This window comes from Aegilops tauschii, chromosome 7, assembly GCF_002575655.3.
Source record: "Aegilops tauschii subsp. strangulata cultivar AL8/78 chromosome 7, Aet v6.0, whole genome shotgun sequence".
Lineage (NCBI taxonomy): Eukaryota > Viridiplantae > Streptophyta > Magnoliopsida > Poales > Poaceae > Aegilops > Aegilops tauschii.
The window spans coordinates 215,821,026-215,845,611 of record NC_053041.3 but is presented as its reverse complement, the minus strand read 5'-3'; the positions used below and the strand labels follow the sequence as shown (position 1 = coordinate 215,845,611).

General features: G+C 46.4%; 1 long non-coding RNA gene across 1 annotated transcript; it reads right to left on the bottom strand.

Moving 5' to 3' along the window:
* Positions 1-22,078: 22,078 nt before the first annotated feature.
* On the bottom strand, positions 22,079-23,619 carry LOC120969827 (uncharacterized). Its single transcript, XR_005764222.3, has 2 exons — positions 23,207-23,619; positions 22,079-22,627 (listed from the first exon to the last, which is right to left on the bottom strand). It is a non-coding gene; the product is annotated as an uncharacterized lncRNA (long non-coding RNA).
* Between the last annotated feature and the right edge of the window lie 967 nt (positions 23,620-24,586).

Below are 24,586 nucleotides of genomic sequence, written 5' to 3'. Positions count from 1 at the left end.
TCAGATAGCATTGTTTGCTCTGAAGACCTTGTTTCCACTCCAGATTTTCCATGACCGTACCGAATGGCTCATGCACAGGAAGAGTAATTGAATGTACAAAAATTGTTGACAAATTTAACACGTAATAAGAAAATGATGTCATGATATAATTCACATATAAGATGACTGGCTAACCAGGGTGGCATTGCAAAATTCACATATATGATGCCTGCTAAACAAGATGGCATTGCATGATTCACATATATGATAAAGAAACTAAACAGATGGCATTGACACAAAGCATGTCTAAACTAAGCAGATGACATCTTTGATGTATACAATTAGCAATGCAAGGCACCATATGCATGATATTACCAACATCAGCATGCCAAGTTAGAGCGAAGACCTCATGGGGTAAATAGGAGTGGTCTTCTGCTTCTGAATCCCCCTCAGAACAGTTATCTTCCTCTTGATTACGATCCGAAATGGGTGGAGGGGGGCTGCCTTTGCGCCCACCATGGAGCGACGTCTGCATCAAATTTTATTGCCACGCAAGGCTCGTCTCTTTTGCTCTACATGTTCATTTCCATTGTGTACAATAACTGACATGCATAGGAATAAAACATAGTGAGATTATGTAAGGAGTGCATGCACAAATCTAGAGTGATGGTAGCAAACTGTGGATAGAACCCAAACCAATGATAGCTGGCAGATAATAGCTTTAGTTAAAAAATACAGATAATGGCTCCTTTAATGTTTGTTTGCACCCAACATGAAACTCATAGTAGACACCCGAGATTAACTAGATAGTAGACAAATAGTACTGATTGCTGCCCCAATATGTACCCCACAACCATTTAAAAACTCAAGTTTCAGCATAAGTTTGGACCTGACTCAGAGTCTAATAGGTGAACACGATGATAAAGTAGCATGTCATCATATTAAGCGATGCATAACATAAGCAGACACAGAAGAGTGCGACCTCTATTGCGGACCCGTGTAGTCCTCAAGGTCATCTGCTCAGTTGATGATGGTAATGCATTTGTCGTGGCTGCCGGCGGCGGGGAAGAAGATCTGAGGTGGCGAAAGACAGTCTGGAGAGCGGATCCCTGCTGTGGTGAACCCTTCCGTCGTTGGAGCAGCTGAGCTGGGGTGGAACACAGCACCGCAGGAGCAGGACAAACCACACAAGGTTTTCTTTGACACATATCTGTAACAGAAGTAATTGTGTAAGGGCTTGTTTGAATTTGAGGATTCTAACAATGCAGGGATAGGAAATAGACAGGAATAGGATAGGAATGCACGTGCAAAACAGAGAATTGAAAAACACAGGATTTGTGCAAATCTGGGTGTTTGGTTCACAAGAATTGGAAGATCACAGGATGCAAAGAAGCATGGTGAGATTAAGTCAAACCACAAGAAAATGTACGATTATAATGCTATTATGCTACTATCTCTTAGTCTTGTGCTTCATGAATAGGAATTTGAAAAAGAGGATAAGTGGAAATTAAAATTCCTACGGTTTTTCTTTCAAGGAGACACTAAAGGAACAAATCCTACAGTTTTCCTTTGCTCCATTCCTTTGCACCAAATTCATGAAAAGTAGTACCATAGGAAACTTTCCAATTCCTATGTTTTTCATTCACTTTTCCTTTCAAGCACTGGCGATTCTAGTAGGCAGGCTTGAGAAAGGAAAAGCCTATACTAAAAAAATGTTTTTGTGCTACTTCTATTACTTTGGACCCAGGCCACTGCCCTACTAGCTCAACTCCTAGGGCCATCGACAAATGCACAGCTCAAACGCACAAAGATAAATAATGATGGCGTTCAAGAGAGTCCATCACGGATAGCTAAGTTGCCTGGTACCTCACTGCTTGTCATCTAGTAGGATAAAATAATCGTATTTCCCGTTACTCCGTGTGTTCAGTGGACAATATATATAAACATGTAGAGTAAAAAAGATATGCAACAAGTGTACAACCTCTTTGGTGAAGCCATGTCGATCTCAGCATGATTGGGTTAGCCGGTGAGGATGCTCTGGCTGACTTGGCTCTCGGAGGAGGGGAAGAAGATCTTAGGCGTCTGGAGATGGAGCCCGAGGTACTGCTCTGCTGTGATGGAGGGTTTCGTCGTTGGAGCAGCTCCAGTGAGTTGTACGACGCCGAGGCTGAAGCAGGACAAGAGAGACAACATTAACCTGAGTGGAATTCTAATAGCATCTCCAATAGATGACGTAAAATACATAACCACAAAGTGCTAGATGTAAAATACATCAGCCGCTCATCTCTGAACTTAACTGTCAAAACTGAATTTAACTGTCGAAACTGAACTTGACTGTCGAAACTGAATTTTGCTGTCGAAACTGAATTTTACTGTCGAAACTGAACGCACTAGAGGTGAGGCTACACGTCAGTCGACTGACTTTTTCATCTCTGGTCAGTCGATTTTGCAGCCGTTGGATACGAAATCAAGGGCATGCAGTTCATCTTCAACCTCCCCCCCTGAGCCGCCAGCCACCACCGGCCAAACAGCTGCCCACGGCCGGCGGTGCGCCGCCTCGTCCGCCCCGAAAACACTCCCCACCGCCGGTCTGCCGCCGCCCCGGCCATCCCTCTAGGGCCCCCCGTTCTGAGCTTTTTCTCCGGCGATCCCTAGGCCACCGCCCCACCACCGCCCACACCCTGAACCCTAAGATAGATAGTGGATTACCTCTCCGGTGAGCCCCCTCCCCGCTGCGGCTGGTTCTTCCTTAACTCCGGCGAGCCCCCCACCCCCTGAAAATCGACTGACCCAAAAGTCGATTCAGTCGACTGAAGTGTAGCTAAATCAGAGCAGCATCGCAAGCAAGAGCAAGAGCGAGAGCAGCAGCGCGAGCAAGAGCAAGAGCAAGAGCAGACCAGGCAGGGGACCGAGAGCAAGAGCAGAGCAGCAGCGCGAGCGAGAGCTAAAGCAGCATCAGCTCCTACTGATGTGGACGTCGCCGCCGAGGGAGCGACACCATGGAGGAAGTGGCCGGCGACGCCGCCGTGGATGGAGTCGCGCCGTGTCGGCTCGGGACCGAGCGCCGGCAGCACCGTGAGATCGAATCAAGAAGAAAATGCAGCGATTGGTGTACAACCTCTTTGGTGGCGCCGATTAGGCCGCAGCTTCATCCGAGGAAATGGTGATGATGATGCTCTTCTGGTGGTGCAGGTGAAGATGGCAGTGTGGGAATGGAGGTGGCGCGAAAGACGAGGGGAACGTCGGGGCAACTCCTTGGAGGTGGAGGACGAGGTGGCTGAACCGGCGGGACGACTAGATCAACGACGGATCCTCATCCAGTATGGTGGATGAGGGACGTCGAGGTGTTGTTGTGGACGACGTCGTCGGGGAAGAGGCTCCGGCTGGGTGGCGGGCGGAGGAGGGTGTGGGGCTTCGCGGGTTTTCCCGGCCTCTGTGTACGAATGGGTGGGCCGATGGGATGGGAGTGGGGAACCATGGCTTAGGGACGCACTTGTCCGAAATGTGGGGTAAGTTACGAAAGTACCCCCACCGATTTGAGGCGGTTCTTTTGGTTCAGGGGCATCACGGGCATTTCGCGTGTCGGCATTTCATAGGAGGTGGGAGTTTTCGCGCGCGTTGTAATTTTGGAATAGCAAGGCGCGGGTTTAGATGGAGGGAGTTGTCGGAGCACAACGAGACAAAGATTTATCTTAAATATTTCGGGGTAACAAGGCGCGCGACCGTGGGTTGAAGAGGCGGGAGTTTCGTAGCACGATGACAGAGACGCTAGCTTGAAATTTCGGCATAACAAGGCGCGACTTGAAATTTCGGGAGAACAAGCTTAACGTGTACCCAAAAAAAGACAATTTAGACTAGTATGATATACTACGTACAATGTGTTTAACACGCACAACACACACACAGACACCATTTAGACTAGTAAGGTACATGTGCATTGCACGCATGAGATTTGGCAACCAAATTATGAATAAATACCACATTATAGCATGTAAGCTTTGAGTAATATATGCATGATGTAGATGTTCGTTTAATTCCTATAGTTCATTTCATTCAAAATCATCTAGTTTTTATAAGAAAGCTAATCTATTTTAAGATTCATGGAATTGTGCGTTGTAAGGCATAAAGTAAAAACAAATCATGTAGAAAAACATTTGGGCAATTCTGATATGGAAGACTCTAGAACAAAGAAGAAGTGCTTGTGTTTTGAGGTTTGTGCATTATGCTTAAGTTCAACCATAGAGTCTTCTAGATTGTACATGTGGCAAAATCTGGTGGAATCTAGATGATATCCAACGGCCAGTAGTGCTCAAATTTGCCAGCTCTGCACCATCGGATTGGCCTCATCCAACGACCATCTTTCAAAGTTAAAGTTATCCGCACACTATATAAAAATATAAAATATATATATATAGGGGTATAGATATAGATATGTGATGCGAAAGCCACCCATCATCTCCAATTAGAATAGTGTGTCCATGCACGGATGGAATGTGGCCAAACGATGTCTGCCATTGGTATCTCAAATTCAAACCAGTCTGACCTTGTTCAATGTGTATACATTACAACATGCTCGTTTCCAAACCACACCGTGCAGATCTCCATTATATTCATGCATGCATGGGTTTCAAACATCATGATCTCTTATTCAAATATTTGAATTAAACATTACATTGATTATGACCTCACCTAGTCTTTTACACCCACACATTGGTCTTCTCTTTATAATTGTACCACTAACTTTCTCTCGTGCATGCATGCACACACACTACCAGTCGGCATTATCCATCGCACGCATGCAATCTTTTTCTTCAGGTCGGTCTCCCATGAAGGCACACACACACACACACATCCCCCTCTCCATCATATCAGGCATTCTTTATCTCTCACGTGCATGCGCAACGATCGATGTTCCTCTATGTGTGTGTGTATATAGCTAGGTCTTTCATAGTTTTCCACATAAAACCGATCAATCTATATATCTAGTGAAGTCTCACCCTCTTTCCCACGTCCACATCGATCAATCTATACCTCTCTATATAGGATTACATATATAGCTAATACACCCACATTAATTATATATCCAATGCCCCCCTCTCATCATCCATGCCTTCCGCTTCATCTCTCAGACGCGCGCACAATGGTGAAGACAGGGGGCAGCAAGGGCCCCGCCCCCTAACATCACTATATATCGAGGCTAATATGAATGTGATCATTAGACAATTGCTCGTAAAATGGTTTAAGTTGATGAATTGGCCCTCCTTGTAAAGGATTAGCAATGCTTGGCCCCCTAGCTCATGGGACATTTTTCATGGCTCCGCCACTGCGCGCAACAGCGCACGTTCTCGCCCCCTCTCTCTAAATATCGATCTCACAGTTGTGCACTCCTTCATAGTCTCCCTCCACTCGGCCCCTCGCACCATCTTCTAGCCCCCACCGGATTTTGCCACATGTACAATCTAGCAGACTCCATGGTTGAACTTAAGCATAATGCACAAATCTCAAAACAACAGTGGTTCTCCTTTGTTCTAGAATCTTCCGTATCATAACTTCCCAAACTTTTTTTCTAGTTGAATTGCCATTATTTGTTTTTACTTTATGCTTTACAACGCACAATTCCATGAATCATAAAATAGATTAAGGGCTTCTTTGATTCAAAGGATTCTCAAAGGAATTTTGGAGGATTCTAATCCTTAGGAATTTTTCCTATCTTGGTTGTTTGATTCGTATGATTGTAAACCATAGGAATTTTTCCATATGAATCATTTGCACTAGATTTCATAGGAAACATCCCATCAACTCAAACCTCTTTGAAAGAATTCTGCGTTTTTTCTATGCACAATCAAACACTCGTACAATCCTGTAGGATTCAAGACAACATTCCACTCTAATCCCATGTTCTTCCTATTCCCGCATTTTGGAAATCCTACGAATCAAAGAGGCCCTAGGTTTTTTATAAAAACTAATTGATTTTGAATGAGATGAACTATAAGAATTAAACTAAGGTCTACATCAGGCATATATGACTCAGAGCTTACATACTATAGTGTGGTATTTATTCATAATTTGGTTGCAAAATCTGACGCGTGCAATGCACGTGTACCTTACTAGTACTTCTTCGAGTATGTGCAAAACACAATGGCACGCTACACAGTGTCTCTCTTACAGTTCATGAAGCCACGTGGCACATGTGGAGGTGTTGTCGTGACATCCTTGTGTGGATTGATCATAGTGACGTGCTGCTGGTTCCAGAAGAATGTACTCGTCCTCCCTGAGCCACACTGGCGGCACATGCACGAAGCAAAGATGTGCACGCACGCCACGCACGCACTCATTCCCACGCACACACACGCGGGTACACGGGCGGACGCAATTTTGTACCAAGATCCACTCCATGTGATAATTTGACGCGTGTAAAGTCCTTCACTTCATTGATGGTCAATTAATACAGCGCATGCAAATTGAGTGGACGTGAGGGCGGAAGAAAGACATTACTACTCCACTGCGCGCATGCGAGTAGTTAAATCATGGGTTGCTAGTACTACTTCCATTGGTCTCCTTCGTATTTTGTGCCAATTTTTGACAGTAACATAATATTTACGCATCTGAGCTGTGTAGTCTACTTGAAATTTATGTTCCACTAAACTCATCGGGAGCCGTTTTGGGCCTCGAAACCAAAACCCATCAATTTATCTTTACCTTGTTCCCATCACATTCGAAAGTACTAGTGCTACAATTAAGTGCAAGCCTGCTCACACCTACTAGTATGTACCAAACCTGAACATGTTCCCACTATGCAGGTATTAGTACTAGTGCTAGTACTCAGGTTATAAAGAGGGGAACTACCTAACCGAAAATTACTCTACCTTTCCTCCTCATAAGTGCTTCTTCTTCATCCATCCTTGCCATGTCCGGTGCGCAGAGCTCTAGGTCAAGAACTACTCGTAACAAGGGAGCGGCAACCAAGGCTACGGAAAAAATAGGGCTCGCCGCCATGCAGAGACCTCGAAAGATCTCTCACGGGCTGGCGATGGCTCCCAGGAGCGCCCTAGCCGCGGAGGCGAACATGCCGAGCTGGTGGCGCTGGAGTCATTATCCCTCGACGGCATGCCCGATCAGCTCAATAAGCACCTCAATAAGAGAAGGAGTTCATCCACGACTTGGTGGAGCTGCTGAAGGAGAGCCTCGACGCCATGCCCGCTGAGCTCAATAAGCAGGGGGAGTTGACAGCCGGCTTGGTGATGCTGCTAAAGAAGAGCATTGCCTCGGAGAAGAAGGCAACCGGTGAAATCCTGCAACTCCAGAGGGACAAGGCGAAGCTCTGCCACGAGCTCGACCTGCTGAAGGAGAAGAACGCCGGCTGGAAGAAGCTGCATGAGAGTAGTAGTTCCTCGATGAAGATGCTGCAGGCCCTCGTCATGGAACAGAAGGAGGAGTTGGCGAAGCTCCGCATCGAGCACCCGGCTACTATCAAGGTACATAATGCGGCCGTGGAACAGATGATGAAGGCTCACGTCGAGAAATCCCGCGTCATGGACACAATGAAGAAGATGGCGGAGGAGACGCGCAAGGAGATGGAGGTCGTGGAGGCGATGAAGAAGTAGTTACGACTCCGCGGCGAATTAGATCATTTGGGGTGATAATCTTCCTTCTTCTTTTGCTCCTGTGTTTCTTCTTTTGCTTCGGGTGTTTCGCCGCACGTGTCATGTTCTCTGCGAGGCATGAATAGAACAATGCTAACAATGAGATGACTAGCAAACTAGATCATTTTTATCTCCATATGGCACTGGGCTGCCGTGTTTCATGCTCCTCCATCGTAGTACAACTCTAGTGGAAAACTTGAGTATACCGCACGGTTCTTTGATCCTCCTCAGGTCGTCGGCACATTTATACGAGCAGTCAAATCACAAGGCTCCGCCTTCTAGCAGTAATGAGCCGTCAAATCACAAAGGCCCTCGCCTCTCATGAAAAGGACCAAGCTAGACTGCCCCGCCCTCTAGCCTTTTAAAAAATGTATACATTTGTACAGTAGTAGTATCGATGGATTGCGCCTTGGAGGAAAATTAACAAGATGAAATCAAAGAAAAAAGGTGGTACATATAGAGAGCGCTCGTCGCCAAGTTATGCATATACTATATGACACTACCCAATATGAAGGTACTAGTAACATAGACTAGTAACTATGAAGGTACTAGTCTATGCTACTCTCCACTATGACCAGCCAAAGTCGAGGCGCGGATACCAACGAGGGCCTGGTTGTGTATATACTTGGACAACTCACCCGACTGCATGCGCACCAGGCAGACGAAGCTCGTGTCATGTTGGTGCCGTGTGCGGCCCGCACATTAACCAAAACCTCGCGCCTCCATCTTAGCCTCCGCGTTTTAAACTTCTCAATCTCAAGGCCAAGGAGCAACGTGAAACCTATGATAGAGCCAATCAGATGGTTGAGAACACTACAATTCGTAGCTATAGGTGCGTGTGTGAGAGAGGATGAGTGCGTGCGTGCACCTCTTCACAGAGTACAAGTGTATGTGGGTGGCATCGACCTAGGGAGCAGTGATGGTGCGTGCGAGAAGTCCCGAGAGATAGGTGTAATGCGTCTGAAAAAAAGACTAGTCTATAGCTCGCCACGAGGCTATTCCTGTCAAACGCCAAGCGTAAGATATGTATCCGACGGTGCCAGTTTTTGCATGTACACAGAAGTAGAAAAAGAACTAGTACCATGGCATATGCTACACCACGGCCGAGAAAACGTGCCGACATTACGCCATCCGGGAATAGTGCCGCACTTTGAAACTAGAACCGTCAATAAATTTTGAGCGCGTCTCGTCACATTCCAAATTACTACTACTACCATGCTATATTTAATTGCAAACATGTTCACACCGATCACAACCTAAATGGTTTCCCACTTAGGAGCGTATTAGTAGTACCCGGTTATAAATACTACTATGCTAAGATGACTGCACATTCCTCCTCAACTCCTCATCCACAAAAAACAATCAAGTCAATCAAGCCATAACCAGCGTGAGTTCTAGGTCGAGAGATTTCCACCAGGGAGAGGTGAGCATGGAAGAGGAAGCACGAGAGATGTCCCGCCTCGCCGCGAAAGCAGCCGACATGTCCAGCCGCGCAGCAGTAGCAGCACAGAGGTCCCGTCGTGCTGCCGAAGAAGCACAGAGGCCCCGCCGCGCCGTCGATGTAGCAGATTGGTCCGGCCACACCGCGGAAGCAGCAGAGATGTCCCGCCGCGCCGCCGAAGCAGCAGGGAGGTCCCGCCGCGCCGCGGCGGCCTGGGAAAGTTTCTCGCGGGCAGGCGAGGACTCTTACAGGCGCATGCATGCGATAGTCCATAGCCAGATGGATCGGATCTCTGGCTGGGCGAGGTTGCAGGACGAGGCTACCGGCGTCATCCGGCAACTAAGGGAGGGCAATGAGAAGCTCCGGGGCGAGCGTGACTTGCTGAGGACAAAGATCGCCAGAAGGGCGAAGCAGGAGGAGGAGACCGCTGCCTTGTTGCAGAGGACGGGCGTCATCATCAAGAAACTTATGGACGAGAATGCCATGCTCCGCATCGAGCGTAACAGGCTGGTGGAGGAATCCATGGATGTTGCCAAGCAGCGTATTAAGGACATGAAACTGACTAAAGAGATCATCGCCCGCCGCGAGAACTAGTCTCCGCGACCTGCAGCGCATAAAGAAAGTAGAGATCAGCGAGCCAGATCATTGTATGCGTCTTCCTTCTTCTTTTGCCCTTGTGTATTTCGGGCGTAGCCGCATGTGGCTCTTTTACTTATCTTCCTAATTATGTAGGACAATTATTATCCACTCTCGTCGTCCTTATATATATTCATCAGTCTTGCTATAAGTCGCAGTAGATGCTATATAGGTCCGTCGGATCTAACATCAAGATCCGTGCAAAATTTTCTTTTCATATTTTCTTTTTTCTCTCTTAAATCTCAGTCGAGTGAGACATTGCCACGCCATTAAATAGAGGCTCGGGCGCCATTAATGGAGACCTTGGGAGAGAGGTGGACGGCAGATGGAGGTCAAAGGGCTCTCCTCCCGATAAGCACGCACAGGGGTCTGATCGCACGCCTCCCGTACTCAAATAGCTACCCTGCACGGCGCCTCCTAGCTAATAAAAAAGGGGACACATGGCGGCACGTAAATGGTAAATAGAACACCCACGGTTTCAATAATACTTGTGTTTCCGATTGTAACGTGACATCACTTGTTCCAAAATGACTTTGTTGATTGTTAATGTGTGCGCCTTCGCAAATCGGACATCAAAATTACCACAGCATGTTGGTGCCATGTCATGACACCAAGCCAAGTTTCATGATTTTCATGCGTGTTTCGGATTTACAGGAATTAAAAAACCAAGTTTCTCAATGTTTCCAGCCGAGCCATGACGCCCAGATGTTTGAATTTCATTCCCATTTCTGGCATGGGACCTAGAAATTTACCCGAGGACACACATGTGATTTTTCAACCAGCTTTGGTGCACTGGAGCATATGCCTATATTTAAAATTTGAATTATGCACATAAAGGTGACACGTTCCCTCTCAGAACCACGAGCCTTCTTGAGAGAAGCTCCGGTTTGCAAGAAACTTATACCAAAACTTGTTCCTATTCTGCAAATTTTTTTACCACGGCATGGTAGTACCATGACATGACACCATGCCAAGTTTCATGATTTTCAGGCGTGTTTTGGATTTACAAGAATTTTAAAACCAAGCTTCTCAATGTTCTCGGCCGAACCACGATGCCCAGATGTTTGAATTTCATTCCCATTTCTTGCATGGGACCTAGAAGTTCACCCGAGGACACACATGTGATTTTTCAATCAACTTTGGTGCACGGGAGCATGTGCTTGTAGTTCAGATTTGAGTTATGCACATTAAATGACCAACAACTCAATTAATGTATAAAAAAAGGCCAAACGAACCCGGAATAATTCCAAAATTTAACAGGGCACTCATATAGTTCTATGTTAACTCTGTAAAGAAAATCTGGGGGGAGGCAGCGTATATTGTTTCGCACACAAAGGTATAAAGAAATAAAGAAATTAGCATACCTATTTAATTCTTGGGTTCTTATTATTTATGCCACTAGTTGTGTATCACTACTCAGTTTTGCCATTAGAAGTTACAACTACTCAAAAAATGCCATCGATCCGTGAGATGCCTGCTCAAAAATGCAATTATATCTAAAAAATGCCATCGTTAAGTTAGATGTTTGCTCAGAAATGCCATTAGACATTGTTATTTTCACGTCAAACCCGTTGACCATGTTACATGACAAAAATAAGCCGATTCTCACAATGATAAGTTAATGGTGTCCAGCACAACACACCCCTCAAATAAAACTAAGCACCCTGGAATTCTTTGACAAAACTAAGCACCCTGAAATTCTTTGACAACTAAACTGCTGGCTATGTGATGTTGGCAATATATAATGTACGTATATAATGTGAAGAAATGAGTGGTAGTACTATACCAACTAAAAGATGAAATGTAAAAAATATAACGAGAAGAAACATAGCATAGTTCTGCTGGGGGCTCAGCACAACACACCCCTCAAATAAAACTAAGCACACCAGAAATTAAACTAAGCAACTAATCCGGTAGACACTGCATTAGCACCACCATGAGCAACGACACTGCCACCTTACTCGGAGTCCTCGTCCACGTCCTCGACTTCGTCCTTGTCCCTCTTCCTCTTGGGCGATACTTCTTTGCTTGAACCGCACACTTGGCTCTTGCTCTTCATCCAACCCTTGTAGATATTGAAACAAAGGTAGCCATCCATTGCATCGTAGTGGATGTGGTCTATATCTAGTACAGTCCACTGCCATGCACGATGAAACATGTGCGGAGGTTTCTTCTGTTCATCGTACGAAGGATGAACCATGGCTCCTGCCAGGGTCAGCATTGAAGGCTGGTCAAGAGAGGGTACCAGCCCTTCCTTCTGGAGGTCGAAGGGGTCGCCTACAATGAGGCCTATCCGACCCAGGATTTCCTTGTCGTTCCTAAAGTCTACAGTAACGAATTTGACTCGGCCGCCCTTGAGGAACTTCTTAAATTCCTCGCACTCAACGTCGACATGGCATATGTGGTAGACCAAGCATAAGTCATGCACGCAAACCTGGATCATGGCAGGCTTCTTCTTCTCTGCCTCCTTTAGTTTCTTCTCGCTTCCCAGGACTGTGGTGTACTCAACATGTAGCCCAGCGACCCACTCATCATTTGAGTTTTCGAACATGCGTTTGAAGCGAGCAAGGCATTCTTTCACCGTTGCGAAAGAACGGGTGTAGATGATGTCGAACTCATCGCCGGTGCTGGTTCTAACCTTGTACTCACTGCCGATCATGGAGATTTGGGACGCCATGGATTTGGGAGGAGGGTTAGGATTAGTGGAACTGCCGTAATGTGAAAGGACGGGACAACTAGGAGCGGTTTATCGATTGTAAAAATGTCGAGTGGGGGGGGGGCGTGCGAATGGCAGGGTAGTGGCTTGCCTGGTGGATAAATAGGTTCATGCACAGTACTATGGGGGCCCAATTAGATGTCATGTCTACTCGAGGCCCAATTAAATGGCTTTCGATGTCATGTCAAGCGTCGGGAAAATTACAGGTGATACGAAGCTTTCCATTCTCCCATGATACGGGCTTCTGAGAGCCCTTGGATACGAGATCGAACGGTTGCATGGCGTGATTCTAGACCTATGGGTGAATATCCTATCCTGGAGGGTTATTTTGCAAATTTTCAGCAACTTAGCATGCGACCGTTCGATCTCAGATCCAAGGGCTGCCAGCAGCCCGTATCATGGTCGCGCCTACCACGACAGTCGCCTCGCTCGCGTGTTCGCGCCCTTGGAGATTTAACACGGTGCGTTAGGCTATCTGATGTTGGCATGTCATACATAGTCATCACTTAGTCACTCATACAACAAGGTTAGCTATAAGGTTGGTTATAAGAGTATTTGTGTTTACTTCTCTCTATCTCTTTCTTCGTAGTATTTATTGCATTTGCCAAGGAGTGATCTCTTCCAATGAAATGGTGCTTAGATGAGGTGCTATGGGCATTAAATGGCTTAGCAACTCAAGTCCCCAATGCATAGGTACACGCGCTTATCACCATTTCTTCCTGGGGTCACCAAACTAGTCTATCTCTTCTGAATTAACTTGCCACATCAGACTTTATGCCTATGTGGCAGGCTTAGCACCTGTAGGATCAAGTACAATAGTGGGCTATAAGCCTGCTTTACATGGCATTTTTGCATATGTGGGGGAAAGAGGCAAGGAAAAGGTGGAGGAGTGGGCTCTCAAGCAAGAGCCAGCCTCTACATGGTGGAGCATTGGGAGAGGCACCTGTATGGAGGTGGTCAGGAATCGGGAGACTCATGCCGGTCGTAGCGCCGCAGTTAAAATGATAATGGCAAGTCAAATCACCAGGCCCCACCTGTCCAGCAGTAACTCACTGTCAAATCACACAACCCTACGTTTGCAGCAGCCTACTCCCTCATCTTCTCGCGCCTCTGTCGAACCGACTAGGTGGAACTGCCCCGCCTACCGCGCGGGGAAAGCCCCGCCCTCGACTTTTAAATAGTACAGTATACTAATTTTGTATCCATGGATTGCGCCATGGAGCAAGGCCTCAAGAAAACGGCGGTACACATGTACGGAGTATACAGCACGCCCGTCGCGTTCGCATCGCACCCCAGATGGCCGGTCGGTCTGGCACGCCGCTCTCCGAATGGAACGCACATCATATTGCGTTTGCACACACATGTGGGACCGCAATTCAGAACTGACCATAGGCACACTCCCCGGCCCCGCAAGTCGGGTGAGTTAATAGAAGAGAGAGAGAGCGATAGTACTACTAGAGAAGTGTTATAGGAGTACATACGTTGGTACCTGGACGATCCCTGCAAGACACGGAAGACCAGTTCGTCCATGCATGTGACCAGACTCTACCAGGCACGCCTGGATTTGCTATCGTCTACATATCGTGCAGGCTGTGTTGTACAGGGCCGTAGTTCTGGTGAGAAATCTAAAAAAAGGTTTCTTGTCATCTCGCAAAATTAGGTGTCATGTGCTTCGGATCACGGCGAGGGTTAAACAGCGACAACTGAGTTGGGCTAGTCATTGGGGGCACATGCACGAAGACTACTCGGCTGCCATCTAGGTCAAGCCAGCTATGTTAATTAGGACATCTATCGACGGACCCCTTTTCTACGAGTTTATCTTTAATTTGAGCTTTGATCCTTGTCTAGTTTGTCCGTCGGGATTCATCTTGTCTCCTTTGGGCAGTGAGGTTATGATTTCTTGTCATGTGGCATTTTTTCGTGGTATATGGTATAATTCGGTGCTTCAGATCAAAATGACGACAACTGCGCCTCCGGGGCACGTGCATGAAGACTTCTCGACAGTCATTCTCGAGGTCAAGCCGGCTCCGGCCGGTAGACAAAAGAAAACTAGTACTCCACTATATAGGCAGGAGCCTCCGTGCTTGCTTTCTAGTGTTGCTCTCTTCACACTGTCTCGTCCTCTCCATATCTAAACACGACAGCGGTGGCCACACTCTCTCTCCATACTCACCGCTGGTCATAGATCCAGCCGGATCCTTTCCGCCGGGGAAGGTGAGAAGGTGCAACGTTCACGCGGTCGTCCTCGGCGACGGCTCTTACCCACTTCTGGTGCGTCCTGATCAGCGTGCCTTGCCGTTCTCTCCCAAGCATCGCTGGCGAGGGAGGGCCTCCCACCCCTTCTTCCTCGCTGCCGTAGTGTGGGAAGATCCGGCCTCCCGCCGCCCACCTAGCGACATCCCGGTGACCCTCAGGTATAACTTCCTTCGAAACCGGCCTTGCTCTACTTCCAGAGCTCCTGACGTCGCTGTATTTGTATCTTTTACTATTTCTCAGGCCCCTCGTAGATAGGATCGATCGGCTGTTCGAAAACCACCTAATTTTTTACTGTTAAGAGGTAAAACTAGTTCATGCACTCGAATCTAGTAGTACTTGGTTCAAACAAGGAAGAAGGGGGTAGGTGTGGGGGAAGATTTGTTACCTGAATCTAGGACTTGGTCGAAAGAGGAAATAATGGGGGCGAAAAGTCGCAGAGACTGGCTATCCAACTGGTCTCTAGGTCTAATAGGGAAATAAAGGGAACGCAGTACAAACTCAATATAAACCCGATCCATTGGTTCAAAAAGGAAAGAAAGTGGGGACTGGGGGACAAGTCAATAGAGTAAGTCCAGCACTAGATTTGCTAGCCTCACACTGTATAAGGTGGCTATATACCGAACAAAAATGGGACCAACCCAGATATCCTCTTCTGATGTTTGTTGCCCCGAGCCGCTCTTATGTAATGCCACTGGTAAAATGTAGCAGTCGCACTGTTAAAAGTAAGGACACGTTAAACCAATGTTGTTTTCAATGTAATGCCTCCAATAATATGAATCAATGGCACTTTTTTTCATGTCCTACTAAATTTCCCATTAAGATAAGTTGCTTCTTTTCGTTAGAGATGCAACTGTCCTGGTCCGCCTACTCTCCCATTCCCAAATACCGACTCTGTAGCAGCTGTTAATGTAATGTTGCTGGTAAAATGAAGCAATGTCACCATTAAAGTAATGTCGTATTTAACGGTTGTCATAGTTAATCCTAATGCCCACACTAATATCTAGCAATGCTGCTAGAAATTGCTGCTATCCTTGTACGATTGCCATTCAGATAAGGAACATGTTTTTTTCATTTGATGCATGTTTCATCACTTGTTAGTCACCCTCCTTTCCACCTTTTTTGTGCAAACAGAGATATACATTTCATGCTTGATCTTAGTTGAACTGCACAAATGATATCCAAATTATAGTTGAACATTCAAGGAGCTTCACGACCAACATTGATGTTGCTCAATTTTATTGCAACTAATGAAGAAGAAGCTCTGTGGGTTTCGTTTTCTGATGGAAATGGAACCGGGGCTGGAGCCCTTTTCTTAAAAGAAGAAGAAGCTGCTAGCTCATGGGACATTGCTTCATTTTAGGTGAACTGCATCAAAAGGTCCCATGAATTGAATCATCCATGTTGGCGACTGGTGTCATCCCTTCTACGATGGCGTTGACTGCAGATATGGTTCCCATCACGAGGTATGTTCCTTTTTGGTCTGACCGTTTGCCAAAGATCCTGCATGTTGATCCTGCTCTTGTGCTACTGTTTTGGCACTACCATGATAAAGCAGTAATGTTATTATTTTGGACCTCAATCTAGTGGCACTATTAATTTGAGGCAATGCTTTGGCACCGCTAGTGCCACTATTTTTTTTATATCGAAAGAGGGGGTTCCCTCCGATTTCATTAAAGAAACCTAACCATAGAGAACCATTATCAGACAACATCTCAGTGTAAACGGGCAGTTATGCAACTACTACTAGAACAGACTGAGTACTAGCAGGAGACAAGTTCGCCACATAAGCTAGGCAGGTAGGGGACGCAGCACCAGCTCGACCAAGTTTGGATTACAACCCAAATGCTACCACAGAAACATCAGGGGGAAGATAGGGACTGAAAGAGCCAGCTTCAGCATCCCAGTCTAAGCACCCCCGGCCTTCATCCTTGCGACGCACGGTACACCTCGTTTGCCACCTGCTCGACCCTAGTGTCACTGATAAAATGGAGTAATAATACAGTTAAAATAGAGCGAGTGTCCTCTCTATCATTTCATTTCCAATGTAGATAAAGAAAGTGCTTCTCTTTGTTAATGTATGTTTCATCAACTAGTCCCATTGTTAATGTTTAAGCGTTTCTGCAAACTGGGGTGCTTAATTTTAGTTGATCTGCACAAAAATAGAGATTTGAATGTCTCAAGGCCCCTCCTTGTACTACCGCTGTACACTGATGTTCATCACTGGCAGAAGGTGTCTCGGGGAGACTTGGGACGATTTCCAGTATGAGGCGTGGCGTACCGTATGAGGCGTCGCAGGGCCCATCTCGCCCTCGCAGCATGGCATACTATGATACTATCGCAATATTTTCTTCTATTTATTTTGCATGTTTCATCAGCTAGTGCCACTATAATGTAATCACGCTTTTTCATTATCTGTGCAAACAGGGTTATTCAGCTGCATTTTGGTGGAACTGCACAAATGTATGGATGGAAAGGGCATATATGCAGAGTGCGAGGTGTGCCAAGTAAAAATTACCGACACCAACCATGCTCCATGCACGCATTGGCATCCGCCACCACCAGTGGGATGTGTGGCGCTCTCTGTGGACGGATCTTTCTCGGCAGTAAATCCTCTAACCAAATACTAGTAGCTTATATTGGCAGTTTTCTAGGGAGTACTCTTTTCTGAAAGAAGCACCAATCTATTTTTCTTTATTTGTACAAAGTGTCACAACTTTGACCCAAAGGTCCAGAGCTATTTAAGGGTGATTGGCGTAGTACTCAGAGACTGATTGTAACCATGATTTTTATTAGCTGTCACACTGATTGTAAGCATGAGCAGGTGGAAGATTAGGTTAGTGCGAAGCTTACCTTAAACCCTACCGCCGCCGTTGAAACGAGGCGAGCATCGAAGGAACCGTGGAGAACGGCGGGGAAGCGCGTCGCGCCATCCGGCCTCCTCTTGCGGTGGGAGAACGAATACTCCTGTGGCTCCGGCTGGCTCTGCACCCTCACGAACAGCACACCATACTCGATCGATTCGTTATCCTCTAGGTGCTCGACCTTCGACCTGTACGCCGACCACCTCCGCCTGACTTTCGCCTCAGGTGAATCTGTCTGCTCCATCGCCCAGAGGAGATACTCGATGAACTCGAAGGACTGCGGCGTGACTGCCGCCGAGGAGTACATGTACATCGCCGCCCTCATCGCCGCCGTCTCGCTCTTTCGCATACATTGCCACATGGCCCTCACCGTCCTCGAAATCTCCCACTCATTGTCAAACCAAGTAAGGATCTCCTTCAACCTGGCTAACTTTGCCTGGTCTCCGCCGGCGATCTGCCTGATTCACTGCTGCATCCTCTCCATAAATGTCCTTCTGAGTGGTCCGGTGCTAGCTTTGGAAGATGGGAGGAGAGACGGTGGTCTTGCAATAGAGAAGAGGGAGAGGCGAGACGGTGGTTTTGGAATGGAAATGATGGAGAGGAGAGGAGGTGTTTTTGCAATGGAGAAGAGGGAGAGGCGACATGGTGGTTTTGGAATGGAGATGATGGAGAGGAGAGGAGGTGGTTTTGTAATGGAGAAGAGGGAGAGGCGAGACAGTGGTTTTTGAATGGAGATGATGGAGAGGACAGGAGGTGGTTTTTCAATGGAGAAGAGGGAGAGGAGCATGCGGCAGCGATTTAGGATTGGACGAGAGGGCCGGCGCGCTGTGACTGGATCAAAATCAAAATCAATATACCCTTCAATTAAGAAAGCGACCCTACATTAACTAGTCTCTCTTTTATTCTGGGTCATAGTTGACCATGATTTTCGCAAATAAAATATATGTTATACGTTGCAAAAATAATATAATTTGGAAGTACATTCAGATACGAACCAAACAATACAATTTTTGGTGACATGCATTCACATTTTGCTTGTCAAATACAGTACGTGGTCAAACTTTGACCCAAACTACGCAAAAAAAATACTTCCAAGACCAGCGCCGCTCTTCCGCTCTTCTCCTCTTAAACCACCGCCGCTCCTCTCCTGTTCCAATCTAAATCCAACGCCGCTCCTCTCCTCTTCCATTTCAAAACCATCGCCCCTCCTCTCCTGTTCCAATCCAAAACCAGCGTCGCTCCTCTCCCGTTCTAATCCAAAACCAGCGCTGCTCCTCTTCTCTTCCATTCAAAAACCACCGTCGACAAGTGAAGGTGCTGTGGAGAAGTAGATTGATGGAGGAGTACAACCGATACGTGAGGATCGCATACGGTGGCCCTGTGAAGCTAGCTAGGATGTTGGAGATACAGTCTTGGTTTGACAACAAGGACCAACTAGCGGCGACGGCGACATCCATGGCCAAATATCTGCAACAGAGCGAAAAGGCGGCGATACTCCCGGAGGGAGTCGCGCGGGAGTACATAGAGCTGCTCCTCTGGGCCATGGAGCAAATAGATTCACCGAGTCCGATCATGAGGGAGCGGTCGTGGGAGTATCGATCCCAGATGGAGCATCCACCAGAGATTGAAGGATCGAGCATCTACAGAGTGTCGTTTGTGAGGGTGTCATGCCTGAGCGAGCCGGTGGAGTCTTCGTCGACCGAACCCAACTACAAGAGGAGAAAAACAGTTGGCCCAACGACGCTTCCCCGCCATCCTCTCCCTTGCCGTTCACATCGTCTCACGGGGCGGCTGTCTGCCGCCGAGGAATATGAGGGACTGCCCCCCTCCCCGCCCCCAGCCCAATAGTCAGGCAGGTTGTGAATTGTCAGGAGGAGCTTAGGGTTGTTAGTATTTGCAGGTTGTGAATTGTATTTTGTGTTGTGTATTTTGAGAGTACTTTCAGATATGAATGTCTTTTGAATTTCAGATTTGCAGTATTGAGCATATGAAGTATTTTATGAATTCTAGAGATCTATTTTTAGCACTTAAAAAAATGTAGTTTCATAGGAGTATAAAAGTGCACACAATGTGATTCTCAGAGAAGAAACTGCAAGTTTCAATTTCAGATAAGAAACTCCAAGTTCAGTTTTAGATAAGAAACTGCAACTTTCAGAGGCAGATCATTTATATTAACACGGCATTTTCAAACAGTGTTAACATCATGTTGGAAGTTTTATTCATGGTCAAAACTGGAACTACCAGCCAGTTAACATCATGCTGATCAACATTCATGCATAGCACCTCTTCATATGATGCACAGTCAAAAAGATATGCTATTTTCAAAATGCCCACACAATGTCGAGTGTGCGAAAAATAGAGAAAACGAGGGACAAAGTTCTGGAAAGTGTTGGACGTGGTGTGCGTAGATGACAATTGGGACCCACATGTCAATAAAGGCAGAGGCAAAATTTTTGGAGATATTTTCTCTGCACAGGTGGAATCGAACCCGGGCGGAACAGCTGTCGAGTAGTGTCACTCGGCCACTAGGCTAGTTCAGTTGTTTTGTTACTAATAAGGCAATTCCTCAGGTGGTCGGATCTCCTCCTGCGCCTTTGTGCGCTCGCCGCGACACCGATGTCTGCCGTTGTGAACATGCTGAACAAACGAGAGGAATCTGGAGAGGACTGTACGTGGAGAGGCGGACAGTCGGGACCCACAATGTCTATGGCCGTACGCAAGCAAGTGCCTCATCGAAAAAATACTTCCTCCTAATGCTATACTGACGTTGGGGCCCACGGATTTGTCAACATAGTTACATTTTTTAGGTGCTTCAACGTAGTTACTATAGGAGATAAATTCACAACGAAGCCGGGGAGCAGGCAGGTATCATCACTGGGGCAGCAAGTATCAGCTGGGTTTTGGGTTGCCCCGTCTAGGCTTTCTTTCTTAACATGCGCAGCCCACGACCTCGGATGGGAGGTCCATAGGCCTGTTTGTATTTTCTTGAGGGTCGTCATGTATCGACCGGCCTATGGACCTCCATCCGAGGTTTTATTTCTCCTGAAACATCGGCAGCTCAATTTATGTTTTTTTAAGAAAACTCAGAGGTATGTTCTATTTTTCTATATAAGAATAGGAACGCCTTGTCCAACTTATGTTTCCCTTTTAACTATATTATATATATTTATATTATTTTATATGTTATTATATATTATTGTTATTGTCATCATATATTTAATAGATACTTACATATGTAAGAAAACAATATCCCACATCTTATTAACTTATAAAAATAATTTCTTAACAATAAAATCCTGGATTTTTTTTTTGGCAACGAAAATCCTGGTGATTGTGTACAAAAGCTTGGTAAGATTTAAGGACCAATGTAATAATAAATCACTTATTATTTAAATATATATATATATATATAACAAAATGCTCAGCCCCTGTTTATTTTTTGATAACATTGCTGCGCCCACCCCAACATTATAATTAGAATCAGCCCAGCAAAATCATGTATTTCAAGAAAGTGCAACTGGCCTGTAATTTTTTAGGAAAAATATAAATGGGCCACATGAACGCTACATTATTTGTTCACCCAGCCCAGCTAATGGACTGTAATTCAAGAAAAATCAAATTGACTGTAAATTCTACCCCGCAAAAAAAGGACTGTAAATTCTGAAAAAATGGGTTGAATACGTGCCACATTTTTGGAGGCTGAAATGTGGGCCAATAGGTCGAAGCCAATGCAAGTCGTTGTCAACTTAGTCAACAAATGATTCTGACATCGTTAGCCGTTGGATTTACATCCAACGACCGGCATCCATCTTCAATCTCTCGTCTTCTTCCTCCAGCGCCGCCGGGACCACCTGCTCCCGCCTCCTGCTGCTAGCAGCTCTGCTTAGCACGCTTCGCTGTGAAGCGCTACTCCACCGATGGCCAGGCCATCCCTCCACCCCTCCACCCCTCCTGTTCTTCTCCATTGACAGCCGAACCACACCGCACCAGAACCAGTTAACCCTCGTACACCTCTCCGTCAGCGACTCTACTCCCGCGTCTTCCCATCTCCAGCTCGTTGCTGCCCGGGGCCTCGCCGTCGTCCACCACCTTGGATGCGCTCGGCGCGGAGTGGTCAACGTGGTCAATGAACAACACCATCCGAAGTAGACTGTGCGTGGAGAGGCTGACAGCTGGGTCCACGGCCGCACGCAAGGAAATGCTTCCTTATTACGCGCAAAATAATGATTCCTCCACCTGACAGCTGGGACCCACCGGAAGGGCCTCTGTATTTCATGAAAAAATGTTCCCACCGCTGACAGGTTGGACCCACCAGCTATATCTTCGCACGCAAGTGCCTCCTTATTACGCACAAAAAAATGAATACCCCCTGCTAGCTGGGACCCATAATAGTGGGAGGCTGACTTGTGGGCCAACTAAGTTGACGGGGACGGAGGGCTTTGTCAACTTAGTCGATATGAACGATTCTAGCTCCAGTGACCGTACGATGTGCAAGAACCGTCAGAATTAGATAACAATAATTTCAACGGCATTGCCCAAACATTAATTAAAATAATGGAAACACCTGACATTTAATTTTTATTATAGCAAATAGCATTTGACCATGCACAACAAAATATTTTCCAAATCTCCATATATTCTACAAATTTATAATCAGATCTTGGTCTCATTTTTTTCCACATAAAGTAAATGCCAACTAATGGCCAGTCAAGCAAATTACACTTGTCCCTAGTACAGCCTACAAGAGACACAAGTGGAGGCATGCATGCAAGCCTAACCACGCATGCATGCCGGATGTAATGCCTCTCCAAACCGAAATAGCTACTAACCCCACTATAAATAGGAGCCATTCCTTTCACTATGGTCCATTCCACCTCACACACACACACATACACTGGAGTACCACCACCACTTGCCTTTTCACCTTCTGCCACACTGCTGTGCTTCACTGCGGTGAAGCCCTTTGGGTTGCATGCGCCATCAGGTACTAATCAAGTACCTTGTTTGTTAGCCCTTCTTGCTTGACTTCTTGTCTATCCTCACCTCGGTTTGAATCAGTCCATGAGCATCTATTCACCTTGGTCTATTTATCTTGCTGTAAAAAGAACAAAATGTTTGCGTAAACACCCAAGTTAATCAAAACTAATTAGATCAATTGCAAAAGCTTGTAAAAGTTTCTGTGAATGACATCTATGGCTTGTACTAGATCTAACATGCCAAGAATCAAATCCTAAGTACTAGTAACTTGCTAAGACATGTATGTGTGTATCCAAAAGATCAATCTTCCTGTGTATACTACCTTGTTCTAATTATTAATCCCTGCCAATCTGTAGCAAAAATTGAGTGATTGATGTTTATAATCTACTTACAAGTAATTAATTTTGGAGTTTCACTGCCACTATTTGCTTCTATATGGTGTTCAAGGATGAGTAGCACTAGTTAGGAACAGCATTTAGATCTAATCAGTAGCAATACCATGACCACGCCATAGATTAAATCTTGATTAATTTCATGGCCTTGAGATAAACAAAGAGAAAGAAGGCAATATGGCTGAGTGGCAATAGTAGGGCCTGAGATAAAATGAACACTATATGCACACCCACGTTGACATCTAGCAAGCACTCGATGTGAAATTTGGAACACTTATGGAGAAGGAATCAGAATTAGTACTTACCAGTAGTAGCAGTAGGATGTGGCTAGTTCCACACCGTTAGCAGCAGAGCCATGCGACCGAGCAGCGCCGGTGAAGCCGCACACGCCCGACGCCCGTGGCTGCACGTCTCGTGCGTGTGGCTGCGCTGGGGGAGGATGTAGGCATGGAGACGTCGTTGCCGCTGCAGCCGGTGGCAAGCCCACCGGACCTGAATCAGGCGGCGCTAGGATTGAGTGGTGGCGACGTTTTTGGTGGCGGCGGATAAAATAAATAGGGGGAAATGGTAGAGGGGGACGAGGAGAATCTGTAGGTGTCCACCGTGTCGCCGGAGATGCCCGGACGGGGCAGATCGAGGCGGCGGCGGCCATGCTCTGTTCTTGGGGAGAGAGAGAGAGGTGGGTGGCTGGTTCTGTTCTTGGCATAGCAGAGAAGACGAGGAGAGGAACGAGTTGGGTTCGACGAGTAAAGTACTAGTAGTGCAGTACTAGGCTACTGTTTCCTTTTTACTTATCATTTTTTACTCTCTAGACTGGATGGCATACGTGCATGCTACTCTGATTTGGATGGTTTGATGCATTTTATCTCTCAATGAAACACTAGGACGTATCACAACCTAGTTAATTAATTATGGCTTGCCCAACATGGCCGTGTTGCTGGATCTTTAGATTTTAAATTAGGAAATATAAACATGGTTGTGAAATAATTATCAGGAGCCGATCTCGGATCCGTAGGAGCCACGCCCGGTGGTTCCGAGTTGGTCGAAGCACTATCCGGCAAGTCGTCATCTCCTTGACCATGTCTTGATAAATGTTTTCCGGGCTATGGGTCATTTCCAAAATTTTGCATAAGATTTTAAAATAAATATTTTTCATAAATAAAATGAAATTTGGATCAGGTGGATCCACTGATTTGGCAATTGGACCAGATCAGGTGAAGCATCTGTATTAAGTAGTTGTGACCCAGGTAGGGTTACAATATAAATAAATATTTGGTGGGTAGGGGAGCTCATGTTGGTGAAAGCAACCCAGGGAGGGTCGGCTTGGATGGCGGGCTCCTCTACATAGGGTATCACATTAGGACACAACCAACTGGCGCTTACTTCAAAAGCGGCGCAAATCGTACTGACCATAGACCTGGAATGGGACGGGCTGAACCAACTACCCATGCCAAGTAGCTGCGTTTGCATGGGTGAGAAGGTGGTTGTAGCTAGGTAGGTACAGTCACCCTAGGGCGGGACCGCCGGTCAGGGGTCTCGACCCGCGGGCCTTTAGTAAGGCAAGGTGGAAAAGCAGAGGTAGTGTACGGGCTGGTTAAAGGTTCTGGTTCCTTGGTCTAGTCGTGTGCACGGGTAGCGCATGGACGACTTGGACCAAGTGATGCTATGGGTAAAGCAGTACACCT